The sequence below is a fragment of the Colius striatus genome, chromosome 19 (genome assembly GCF_028858725.1).
Source record: "Colius striatus isolate bColStr4 chromosome 19, bColStr4.1.hap1, whole genome shotgun sequence".
NCBI lineage: Eukaryota > Metazoa > Chordata > Aves > Coliiformes > Coliidae > Colius > Colius striatus.
This window is the reverse complement of record NC_084777.1, coordinates 8,968,055-8,982,102: the sequence shown is the minus strand read 5'-3', so window position 1 is coordinate 8,982,102 and position 14,048 is coordinate 8,968,055. Positions and strand designations below refer to the sequence as shown.

At 39.6% G+C, this 14,048-nt stretch overlaps 1 protein-coding gene across 4 annotated transcripts in view; it reads right to left on the bottom strand.

Annotated features, from left to right (window-relative positions):
* TNC (tenascin C) overlaps positions 1 to 14,048 on the bottom strand; it is a 65,331-nt gene that overhangs the window by 44,291 nt on the left and 6,992 nt on the right. The gene's annotated exons all lie outside the window — the stretch shown is intronic.

Genomic DNA, 14,048 nt, shown 5'->3' with positions numbered 1-14,048 from the left:
GCCTTGCCCAAACTAAGATAATTGCAGTTTTTCTGCTGAGTTTACATACTGTTTTATGATGGCACAAACTGGTATTTTTTTCAATATGCCTGGAAAATGAAAAACCTGCTTCTGCCAAGAGCCACTGTCACCGTCACTGTTGATGAAAGCCCCATGAACACAATTCCTTTTACTGGATACTTGTTGCATTAAAGCCAGCCAAAGCTCTCAGCCTACAGATGATAGTGGAAGACATATTGCATCTTGGCTGACATCCTTTTGAAGTTTATGAGGGAGCATTATGGTGGTCTAGAAGAAGCATTCCTCAGTGTCTGATCTGTGACCTGTATATTTTGACATCTAGTGTGGTATCTGAGCTAATTCAGGTCAGGTGTTTCTCATCTGATCTGTTAAGGACCCAGCATAATTAGCTGAGCTCCACTCCTAGATCTGAGGTCTACAAAACAAGACACCTTCATACAATTATTTACACATTAGCTGTATTTTTGGCTGGAAGAACAAAGATGACATCCTTCTCTCCAACTCCTATTCCTCAAATACAGCTAAACAACAGCTCAGATGGTAATAGACCACCCAGGAGCAGGCCATTCCAGAGAGAAATGGAAGCTCCAACAACTCTCAGGCTCTACTGTTAATTTTTTCCTCATTTTCTTCTCTTCAGAACAGTTGATGTAGATAGACTGTATTTTAAACTTGCCTCTTGGAGACATGCTCTCTGTATTTTCTTTGCAGATATCAGCTGCTGGATTTTTTTACAAGCACCTAATAGTCTTGCAGCAAGGGTTTGCAAACGAAGATGACGCTTCTCATCCTGTTTGGCTTTGCTCTAATGCACATAAAAGGAGCTGAGTGATGTTTGTAGAACATCTCTCAAATATGCTGAGAGGCCTGTATGATCAAGAAATGTGTCCATTTTTTACAAGCAGTTTGTCTAATATGGAATATTATTCATCCTAATGAACTGTGAGTCTCATGTCTTCCTGACATCCTGATTACAACACAACTGCTTCAAAAATCCCAGCAAAGATTATGTCATTGGTCTGCAAAATATTCTGCTTGTTATGCAGAACAATAAAGTCTAGACGTTGTATTCTTCCAGTCTGATCACTGGTATCTTCTCACAGTCATCAACCTTGTTGGGCAAGAGATATCTTTTACTGCTTTCCTCTTCCCAACTACAATATAAATAATAGCAAAAGATGCTGTGGCCTCTCTAGTTTCTGGAAAAAAACCACATCTTAAAAATCTAATCACTAGCTAGTAATACTCTTAATAATATGTGGTGGAAGCAAGATGGACTGTCAACACCACAAAGAAAAGGAATAGTTTTCATTTCCACTGCAGTCCTTTCATCTGAGAATCTGAAAGCACATCACAGTCTGCTGTCAAAAGCTGAAAAAACATGTTTTTGTTTAGACATTCTCCCTCCACCTCCCTCCTGACAGCAGAATGTTCTCAGTACCTTTCAATTTAATTAGAATTTTGTTTCTTGATAGGAAATTTTCAGTCAATCTTGAAAAAAAAGTATTCTTGGGGAATACTAAGCAAAGTTAATGTGTGAATATTTTCCTTGCGCAAAGACATATTTGTGGGAAACAAGCAGGTGTGAGAAACTAAGTTACTGTTTGCATAGTTGAAAGTTCCACTGTACCACTCTAGGCTCTCTTTCAAATTCAGGAGTGGCAGAGTTGTGAGATGATTTGTGGGTATGTGGAGCAATAAAATATGCAAATGAGTACCTTGTACAAGTTTAATCAAAACAGATTGCAGCAATGAAGAAACAGAAGTGTTAAAAAGTATCTCAGCTGTCCTTCTGAAAGGAGGCAGAAGGCTGATTAGATTTGCTCTACATGTCATGACTTGGAAATCAGATTTAAAAAGGCAGGGAAAAAAGAGAGAAAAGGAAACAATTTCTAAACAATTACTTCTAATATTACAGAAGGAAGGGATTAAATATTGTCAGCATGTATTGGATTGAATCACATCTTTTTCAGATTTGCATAAAAGTAGCAATGTGCTGGATTCTGACAGAGAGGCTCATTTGGAGATGAGCCATAGCCCTCTACAGGAAACACAAAACAGCACATTCTGAGGTTTGTTTATTGCTAATCTCAAAATAGTTTTCTGTGATCTGTTAACTGAACAAACTTCATGTTTCAAGAATTTCTATCTAGGTGTGATTCTGCCATCTGTTTCCTCAAGACTGGGGTATCCAGCAGTGCACTTGTGTAGGCACTGCCATCATGATATCATGGTGATCTTCTCTTTATCTATTGCCTTACAGACAAAAAAGCCACATTAGGAATTTGTTCTGACCTGGAATACACTTTCTTTGCAGACACAGGGAATTTGTCCATTTTCTACAAGGAATACAAGCAGTGCTGTTACAGAGGACTGATAACTCAGAACTCTCTGCCAGAGTGCATTTCTACAAGGCAAAGCTTCAAAAAGATGCAACCTTCTAAAGAAAAAGTGCTAATGTAGCTTTGCCAAGAGCATGTGACTCCTGAGGCTCTAGGCGTCTTCTCAAACACAAATGGACTAAGTGTGAACTGAAATATTCTCTAGGAAAGAAACTGGGCGGGGTGGGGGGGGAACATGGAGCAGATGAAAGTTTTGACATGGCAGACCAAAACACAAACAGTTCTGACTTAATCATCTTTCACTGCTGTTTCCATACATTCATAACTACAGAAAATCATTTTCTTTCTATTCCAAATTCCAACAGAGCAAAGGAATCAGCAGGGGTACTCAATGTAGGTCAAACTACATTAAATCACAGCGGAGAGCAGAAATTTGTAACAGTCCTAAACTCTCAGCACTGAATCTTTCCAGCAGCAACGATCAAAGCCAAATTGTTGCATTTTTTTCCCTCTCTTTCTCTATTTATATTGTATTCATTCTAAGGAGAAGAATTTTAAGGCAGCCAAATCTACAGTAATTCAGAAAATCTATTGTACTCCCCAAGGCTCACAGAGAGTGTGTGTGAAGAAACATTGCACCAATGAGACATCGTGGACGTGAACAGGTCCTTAGGATGTGAAGTTTCAAAGGAAAATAATCATAATTGAGATTTTTTTCCCCCTAATTCTTGAATTAACTACGTGAAAAAAGGAAAAGAGGATCATAATTATCAAAGAAGAAAGAAATAAGCTGATTCTCTCACTCTCAAAAGTTCTAACAGACAAAATGCAGTGAGATAAGCTGTAGAGTCCATCCAGTTTCCAAGTTGCATTGTAAGGTAAGTCTAATCTATTGTCAAACAACTTCACTGCTACCTCTGTCCAGCATATACTCTACAGTTTTCTATATAAGAAATCCCACATCTGGAAAACTCAGTATCTGAACTCAGTGTCATCTCCCCTTTTATAAATCACGGTATGCAAGGGTGCTTATGTGCAAGCCTTTGTCACCTCACTCTGCTCTGGATTAGCAGACTGAATCTTTTTCCTGAAAGTTAGGAGGCAAGAAAACCATTAACCAAAGAGATCTTGTTGCTTGTGGGTGTCCAAGTACAAAGAGTACAGTACAAAAGAGGGAGAAAGCACCCTCTGGAACACCTGTATGGAAAAAAGAGGGAGAGAGGAAATAAACGGGAAGGAAGTTTTAAAACCCATTTAACTAGACAAATTTGATGTCTAAAGATACAAGATGGTACCAGGTACTAAAATTCACTTTCTATTACTGAAGTGATTCAGTGATGTCCATAGCCTCAGAACAAGGGCCCCTTGGGACCCACATGTGCTGCAGATGGTGGCAGAAAGCATTTTCTCCAAAAGAGTTTGTAATTATAGTGGACAAACAAAGTGTCATTCCTCCATGTTGAATATGGAAACTTGAGGCACCAACAGCTGGCACTGAGACACCTGAGCTCCTGGAAGTCTCTGAAATTAGGCCTAAGTAGTTTCCCTACTGCAAAATAGATATTTACCCACTGAGTCGCATCACTGTAGTTCAAACACAAGCACCTCCCAGAAGGCATTTATAGCACCTTACAGCACCAGACCCTAATACCATATTTCCTTTTCATGAGTCTGCCTTTATGACTTAAATTCTTTTTATTTAAGGGCAAACTGGCAGTTTGTGTTTGATGTGGGTAGGTATCCACAACTCAGAGCTCTGAATATATCCTGTAGCCACCTGAGACTCATCTAGAGCTGGCATCACAGATTTAAGGGCAGTCACCTTCATGAGACTGAGAATACTTAAAAATAAAGGCAGAGATGGGAACTGATTAGCACAATCAATTCATGATTTCAGAGCTCTCATAGATTAGAGTTTTCATGTGCAGAATGCACCTATCATACATATGGGCCTTACCCATGCTACTGGAATTACTAATAAAAACAAAATGAATTTTAGATCACCATATAAAAGAACCCCACAGTAGATTCTGCTAATCACTAGAACTGAGATCAGATTTATACCTCAGACTGTTTCAAAGAACAGCAATTAAATACACACATATTTTTCACCCCTTCCAGCCCCTGAGGTCCTGCTTTAAACATCACTCAGCTGATATGTGAACACTCCAGATAAGTTTTCATTGTTGGCTTCAGTTCTTAGATAACATTTCTACTTTAGGGAAGCTATATAGCTCCTGATCCTACCGTATATCATCTTTAAGTAAAACCATTTGGATTCCTTTTAGCCTCCACCCATTCTACCTTGGCTGAAAAGCAGCATATAGACAAGACTTTGCCAAGGCTGTTTTGGAAAGAATTTGAATTAATTGCTTTGTGTACAATCTAGAATTTAGCAAAGGCTCATATTTCAAAGCCATCAGCATGACAGTGCCACAAAAGGGGAGGAAAAATAGCCCACTGAAGCCAATATCCATAAAAATGAGAAAAAGCTATGGTAAATTCTGAATGATAAGCATAAAAGGAACCCCATGAGAGACCTTCTGTCATACAGTGACTATTTTGAGTTAAATTAGCATGATTATTCCATTATAAACTACTTTTTGTTTCAAAAGTTTTGTGCTCTTAGCCATGGAAAATTTCTTTAGGTCTATCCTCGTTCAGGATCTCAGAGGGAGAACAGACCTTTCCAAACGAAACAATAAGTTTGGCTGGTTTTCAAAGCAGAGCAAAAGTTCAGAGATCAGAGGTGGTCTTCTTCCAGTATCAATAACACCTTTGATCAATAAAGTATTAAATATGATGAGAAAATCTCATGAATTAAATGAAAAAAAGTAATCTGGCAGAGATTCAGCTGGGAGAAAACGACTGCTGAAAACACACAATAATTAAACAGAAGCGAAAAGCAGAGGTGCCTGCAATAACAGGATATTGAGCTCAATGACCAAGAGGTGATTTCCAGCTTCACTGTCCTAAAGACTATTTTGATTTACGTTTCTTAGGAACTACCTGGCTGATGATGAGAAAAGCAAAGAAATTCTGCCTGAACATACTACTGCTGCTATTGCTAATCCATCAAGAGAAAAGGAGTGAGAACTCAGAGGAGAGCCAGGCATGTGGAAATGACCCTGTGCTGAGACTTGTGAGATCTGAGATCATTCCTAATTTCTGGCATGAGTTTAGCCAAGTCAATTTTCATCCTGATTTCTAATAAGTCTATGGGAGATTTGCATCCTAAATGAAGTGAAAATAAGTACATTAAATTGCTTAATTATTCTTATGATTCCAATTGTTTGTATAGAGAGATTTTGCAGTTTAAGCCCTATGAAAATGTTTTTCATGCTTTCATTTTTTTGCCCAAGTTCTATGATCTTCATGCTAGAGTTTGTGCCTCGAAGAAGTCCCAAGTGCATTAAACAATAGTAGCCAAGTGGCTACACTTCTTAATAAGGTTTAATCACAGTTACCTCCTAAATAGGCTACAGATAGTAGACAAGACTGATGGGGGAAAAGGACAAATAAGATGCCTTGGAAATTACACAACCTGGCTAGAGCAAAAATGTTCTGAAGCAGATACCGTGTTGTTTAGGGCTGCTGAGTATAAGAAACTCTGGTTAAGGCCATGCCTATTTACTTATTTACAGAATAACTCAATGCTTCCATATGAGCCGTTCCAGAGGCCAGTCATCATTGGAGGAAATTAAATAACAAACTTGTGTTTAACATTGTCAAGAGAAGACTAGTTTGATGGAAGAGCTTTATGCTACTGTAAGGAGATTTCCATTTCAAGTGTGGTGCAGGGGTTGCAGCAGTGGCCCCTGCTGCAGTTTGCACAGCCAACAGGGCAGACAGGAATACAAGTGGCAGAATTTGTAGACCTTCTGCTCTGTTCATAATCTCCCAGGCACAGCTCCTGCAGGATGCACAAGGGGCCAACACTCCTGCAAGTTCTCTCCTGCAGGTAACTTCAGAGTTGTACATTCAGGCTGTCATGCCAAAGAGCAGCCTGGTGTATCCCTTAAAGAAATTAAAAGCACGGTATGCACTGTAACATGATGCTCCTGTGATGGCTTGAACCCTCACTTAATCTAAATGGTCATGAATATCAAACAGAAAACCTCAAGAACAGAGGTCTACAACATCTGTTGTCCTACCAACGGGTATCTCAAGTGCTATGCAGAATTCACATTTCCAGGTACGTGCTGAATCCTAGAATATCCAAGCCTCTTGTGGCTCCTGTCAGAGCTTTATGGCTATTTAAACATAGGTTTTTGTAAGAAACATCCAATGTGGCATTCTGTAATAATTATATAGGGCCAAGCAGACTCATAAGAAACACAGGAATCAAAAGCTCTTGATAACTCCTTTGTGGTGTGACCAGAATTAATAAAATTATCTGAGTTCAAAAAGAACGAAGATAATTGCTGAGTGACTCTAGATGCATAATGCTGACCATGCTCATAACTCGTTTACTCTCCCATGTAATATACTGTTAAATGTGGATAATTAGAAACAAATAAATGATACATCTCAGTCTGAGTTACAGATGTGCTGCCTTCCAACATGTTCATGGGCTCCTGACTACAGATAATGTGTTTTATACAAAATATGCCTCCTGTGACTTGGCAGGATCTTGCCTTTTTAGTTATTTTTACTTCAACAACTACAGTAGCCTTTCCTGCCTTTTCTTGGAGACCCTAAGGTCTCTGCTGCTGTACCTTGTCCAGCAAAAGCATGCCAGGGTGAGAGGTTGTGCTGCTCTCCATGTCCTTCTTTCCTTTCACAGCAGAAATACAAGCTATGACTTTACAACCAGACTGAGACTTCAAAGCACCTGTCTAGAAATTCACATACTTCCTCAGAAGTACCTACAAAAATGATATCCTAAGGATACTGATGCTGTCCAAATTGGTTTCTAGACACCCTGAGAGCATCGAGGCAAAGCAACCATGTCACTTACATATTCAGGAGGGATGCATGACATCTTCTGGCAAAAGGTTATTTTGAGTGCGCTGGATGTGACCCCACAAACATTCCCAGGGTCAGCTCCTGCCTGCCAAAGCTTTGAGCACCCAACAAAACCAAGACAGACAATGGGAGCTGTGAGTGAAAACCAGACTTGCTTCATGTCTGCAAACCTGTGCCAGAGCTTGCTGGTTCCAGGAGGGCAGTGGCCCAAGTGCACGGTCCCGCCAGCAGCTTTTGAGTGCATGGCAGGCTATTTGAGATCAGGAAAATCTGCCTCTGGTGCTGAATTTGCATACATGTTTAATCCCAGTAACTGAGGAAGACATTGGCAAAGCATAGGCCCTGACAAACGGAGGCAAATCAAACAGAGCCTAACATTTATTTTGGGTGTGCGATGGAGTCTGAATTCATGTGACAGAGTAATCCTGTCGATGAGGTCATGTGTTCCTCTGAAGGGGCTTCTTTGTAGCCTTGGGTGAGTTAGCAACGCTTTTTCTGTTATCAAGCATCTGATTAAACTCACAAAAGAAGGGTCTTTAAAAAACAGTCTCAGGCAGAATTAAGAAGTGAATAAATAAATTGTTTTTTTCCTTCTCATTTTGCCCGTCAGGAAGAGGAAAGGGGAATAAGATGGGAAAGGGGCACAAGAAAGGGACTCATTGTTCTCAGATGACAAAACAAAGGTCTTAATCCATTTTCAAATTTTCTACAGAGCCCAGCCCTGTGGCACATTTCACCTTGAAGGATCACAGCACAGTATCTGAATAGCACAAGCCTCTTAGAAGCCGTCCTATCCCTCTCTGCTGGATTGAGACAGCACCTAGCTTCTGCAGTACTAAAAACCTTTACCAAAACACTGGGTTCTGTTCAATTATGGGAGAGGTAAACTCAAATATGAGCCCAATTTTCATGACTTAAAGAAAGACTTAGCCCTTTGGATGAGAGTATTTTTCATCCTGCAACTCAGAAAACTCTTGTAATGCCTTATAGGACTCCTTACCCTGTGGCAGGAACTGACATGCCCAGTTCTGACAGCAGGGGAAGAGAGAGTTATAACCAAATCATTACTAATTTCCATTGCAGTACACATTTCTTCTAAGTAGTGCAGATGCACTACTACAGCAGATACCTTACTGTCTATAAGCATCTTTGAGTGCTTATAGATAAATGTTCTACTTATTATACAAAAAAATATCGTTAACTATAGACAAGTAACGCTCCCCCTGCAACCCTCAGCATGTTTGGCTGGAAACCATCTTGGCTCAGGATTTGAAACAAACAGCTTGAAAGACTGGGAAAAGAGAAAATAGAAGAGCTGGAGACAAGGCAGGGAGGGGGAGCAGAGGAGACAGACACCAAGATTTCTCAGTTTTCTAATTTGATTGTACTGTTCTGGTCTATTAGCCAGTTCCACTTTCTCTTTTCCTACACAGAATGTTAGAGCAGCTGGTGAATTTGACCTGTGGCACTCCAGTGATTCACTGCAGCTAAAAATATGTCTGTGTAATACTTTCTAAAAAAGAAAGTTTTTGTTAGAGATAAATTAAGGATAAGATCATGTAAAAGGGATGCCACTGAATGAGTGTAAGGAAATCATACAAACTGCAGTAGGCTGACTGAAGCCATGTCTCACATGGTTGCTGCTTCTTTTTGCCTTCGAGGTGCAAAGCCCAGGAAATTAAAATGGTGCATCTATAAAATGCACAGGCTTAGTTTGAATAAATCAGATTTATTCCCTTTATTATGTGAAGAGGTGAAACTCTGAATGATGACCTGAAAAAAAAGCCTAACAAATGTTTAGCTGGGGAAACTTGGGGGTTTTAAAACATATTTCACCTGATATTTGCAACAGTGACCTGTATATTGGTGTATTTGGGTCCTACTACTCATGCAGAATGAGAAAAGGAGCAAGTATCTTCTGGATTTGTCATGCAGGGACATGTGGAAGTCACGCAAGGGAGTGTGCAGCTCATTTCTGCTCTACCACAGAGCCTTGGTTTGTGGTGCTGTGAGCGTGGACCTTCCTGAAGACTAGAGACTCCATGAAAATTGGGAATACAAGCTGCCAGATGGACTTACAAGGAAATCTAAAGCTGATTGATGGGAATCAGGATGGAAATAAAGTTTGAGATGAACCAGTATACAGGGCAGCCAAAGAATACATTCATCTAGGAGTTATAGTTGAATGGAATTGTGAGGCGTACTGTGCTACCTTATAAAATCATTGCAAAGTGAGACATGAACAGGTCTCTCTTACTAAATGGATTCCTCAGGCCTGGAAAAACTACATCTCAACAGTAGCTTAGACATAAGCTTCCCAATCAACAGCCTGCCATCTCTTAGTCTTCTGAACCATGAGATAAATGAGGTTAAATAGAGCTGGTTTGTTATGTCTGGATGTGTGGACTTCCCACAGAACCATATGCTCTTGGCATACTCCAGCAAGTGCTTCCAACCTTGGGATTAATAGTGTGGTCTCACGGTTAGAACTGAGGAAGCAAAGTCAAGTATTATTTTATAAATCATCTGGCATGTCTCAGTTTATCCTTGGGTAAAACCTCTCAGAGGGAATGTATGTCTCAGTGAATTAAGTATTCCAAGGACCTCAAAGGAAAGGTGCTGTCAAATTCCCATTTCCATAACTAAACATCTTCCTGAAGAGTGCTATAAAATTGCCAGAAAACACCTAAGTAAAAAACAAAGAGCTGGAGTGTTATTCCCTGCAAAGTAAGGGAGAAAAAGAATCACAGATAGGGAGATATCTTTTGCACTGAAGAAGACAGTCTGGCCAGAGAAGTGCAGCAAATACGCAGATATCTACATGACCACTTGACATTCTAGGGTAACAATACTAAACTGAAGATTTATTCTGAAGCCAAAACATAGGATACATCAAGAGCATTACCAGAATAAGAGGAAGAATCCATGGAAATACATTATAAGGTCAACAAAACCCACAGAGATACACACCAGAAAATTATAGAAAAACCTACAATCGAAGCAAATTACATGGGTCTGGCTCATATTCCTGTATCTCCAGAATGCCCTTCCATCTATAACAATATCCAGACATTCTATGAAGTCAGAGGAATCGTTCATACACACACTCCTCCTCCATGATGAGCTGTATCCACTGTTGTGTAGCAACGTCTTCTGCTGTTAGACAACTGAAGTGATTCATGCCTTCAGACAGGAAGTAAAAGAGAATACTACATCCAACTCTAACCACCAAAGGGTTTTTATAGAAGCCACAGGAAACAAACTAGTTATTTTATGGGGCAGATTATTCAAATGTGTTACGTATAAACTAAAAAAGAGAAACAGAATTAGAAGAGGTAACTATGGGACAACTAGCACAACCCCATCTGGTTCAGCTCTCAATAACTGAGATGAGGCACAAGTTAACAGGTAATGTCTCTGTCCTTGGACCTTAGGTTTTTCTTCAGAGCTCAGACACTTGAGCATCAATTTCTGGAAACAAGAACTCAGAAAAGGGAAGCAACACAAGCAGATCAGTAGGGTGCTTGTGAGCTGCATTCAGAGTGCACAGCAATGAGCCAAGAAAACTATTTGCCACTCTTTTTCTCCCATCTGCAAAGCAATCTCTGTTCTTACTGTAGCTTTCAGAGGTGGAAGAAAAGCCACTAGCAGATATGGCCTAGACAAAAACTGTGGATTAGACACAGCAGGACACATCAGTGATGTGAAAAGCAACAAAAACAATGGAGTCAGAAAAATTGCCACTGTTCTAAAGACAGAACTATAGAAAAAGCAGAATGATAGAAATGGGTCATCTCAGAAGGACTCCTTGGAAAGCAGAAGGGATGTGTTTGCACCTTCCTTTTGCTTAGTTTCCCACCAAAACCCCTATTTGCATTTACAGCATAGAAGTGAGTTTTGCTCATTAGTCTCTGAAGACACATGTAGAACTCTCTATTGTTAAATGTGGAACTGAATCAGGTCCATAGCAGAGCTGCCAACAGATACTGAAGCCTAGATTAGTGCCTTCTCCCATCTTTCACAGCATAAGCAACTTTTGAGCACAGTGTCACAGTAGAAATCACTCTTGCCTCATAAGTATGTACTGTACCTTTTAATAAAGCCTTTGCTAATAGCAAAAGCATTCACTTGGTCTCTTGGCTTTTTCCTCCTCATAGCAAAGACGGAGAGTTGGAAAAGATCTACGGTTTTCTAAACTTGTCTTTGGAAAGTTTCACTGCCAAGTTACACTTTGTCAGGAGCTCATTATTTTCCGGGTAGACACTAGAGACTTCACTTTGAATTACTTTGAGGGTTTTGCTGATGCAGTTTCAAACTATCAGGTTTGTGTTCTTTTTTGCATGAATCACAGCAACTTATGTTCATTCCACATACAAAGCTCTGCTTCATTTCCAGACCCTTCTCCACAATGTTTCTTCCAAAACCACCTGTGGGTTTTCCAGAGTCCATTTCACCACGTTCTAGATGGCTTCATGATGAGATGGGAAGAACAGAAATTCAGAACTTTTGAATTTTCTTCCCACTCCTTTCACGCTAGTAATAATTTCTGAGACAAAGCAGCAGCCAGTTCTGGAAATAGGCACTTGGATAGTGTCATTTATCTCTTACATTTAAAAGTGAAGTATCAAACATCAGCTTTACTACAGGTAATAAGAGGTAGGAAATGAATCATCAATGCTGTTGATAAATATGAGTAAGTGATTAAGTAGATGATCTGCTATAAAGATCAGATGTCAAATTAATAAATTTACCAAAAATATTGGTGAAAATTATGCAGTAGAAAATAAGATCTTTTGGCATAAGAACCATGAACTACTGACATATTAAACAAACACTCATGTAGTGTGCAAGTGAGAAAATGTTACACACTAAACACACTGAGACATCATTGCTTTGTACATCATCTCTGATTAAGCTGTTTTTTAATTTCTCCTGGAGGTCAAAAGGAAGAGATACACTCAGTATCACACTATTCCATATTTAAAGTGGATTTAGCTAAAGAAATGTCACACACAGAGAGATAAATGATGTGGAATTATTCTGTTTTAAATGATGCTGAATTATTCCATTTTAATGACTTTAAATGACATTAATGACTTTGCTGTAACTAAGAGCATAAATAATTTACATGCATATTGGTCTCGAATTACAAAAAGTGTTTAAGTAGTATGAATTGCTACAGATGATATCAGTTAGCTGGCAGCAGGACACTTTCAGAATTCATTGTGGTTATTTGCATGCAGTTTGTAATTTTACTTTGATTTAACCATATACTTATTCAAGTATAGAAAACATCTCTAAAAATGTCTGAGAACTCAACCATAAAAGCCTGCAGTATTCTTGGCAATCAGAAATATTATTACATGCCTCCTGTCATTAGCAGACTTTGGTCATCATCTTAAAAGAAGCTGGGGAAACATATGGTTAACCCTTTGCCAGACAATTCTTTGCTTTTAAAGCGATTATTCGTTTACTTGGGCAGCTTTTCCTCCCCGCCAGAGCTCCTCTGTCCTTGGTACTAACATTGAAAACGTGCAGGAATGTTACATTTTTCCAACTCACAAGACCACAGAGTAGTTCCTTGAAATATGACTTCCAGCAATAGCCTCCAGGCTAGATATCTGCTTGGCCTAGTTCTGTCAGGTACAGTAGCATCAAGGATTTGTATCTTGGACAACCTACAGTAGGGTAGTAAGCTCTTCATAGAACAAAATATATTATCAAGAGCGAAGATGAAGTGGAATCAACCATGGCTTGGCAAAGCAAAATAAAATATAAGTTAGATTCACAAAATATGAAGCAAATTGAGTGCAAGCCATTTGGAAAAACAGAAGAGGCTGCTCCTAAAAAGCCCAGTCTGAGGACTTTTCTCAGTGTTCTGATGTAAAGCACAAGCACTTATGTAATGTAATGGAAAATCCAGCCATACACACAGCCCTAAGCAAGTGATTAGTCGCAATGTTGACTGAACTCGGACAAAAAAATCTGTGCTGCTGTTTCAAATGTCAGCAAATTGGGCACTGTTACACTAATGAGAGACTTGAGAGACCTCCACCAACAACGCTCTGACCTCGTTCTCTAAACCTACAGTGACTTGAGACCTGCCTGAGCTGAAGTCTTAGCTGACAGCAATTTGAACCGTGGAATAAAGAAAGGGATGTGGAGCTCAATTATCCAACAACAGATCTCCAGTGAAATCAATGCAATTGTGTCACATGAGAATTTGGCTGGCAGCCCCTCAAGCCTACACAGGAGAAAACCATCCCCTCAGAAATGCAAGTTGAAGTGAAGCGGACGAGGAATAATGCAGACAATGAAGTGCCACTCTATGCATGAAAAATGCTCGGTGGATTCTAATTACTTCTGTCAGCCTGGCTTTATCCCCACGTTAGTCCATGAATAGTACTCCTGACCTATATGAGCACAAACCAAATGAGATCAGGCCAAGGTATCCTCCGCAAAAAGAAATTTCTCTGCTATGTAATTGAGGTAATGTCAGGCAGGTATACCCTATGCATATCCAACACTGTATCAGAGGGAAGTGATGATTGCTCATATTCACAGAAAAAGCTCTCTCTCCAGGTGAAACTAATGAAGTTAGACACTGTAGACTGAGTTTTTATTTACACTAAGGCTCCCTTTTTGTCAGTGCAGTAAGGCAAATTAATAGACTATTAGGATACAGATATACAGAAGAATTAGGCCATACTTCTCTTC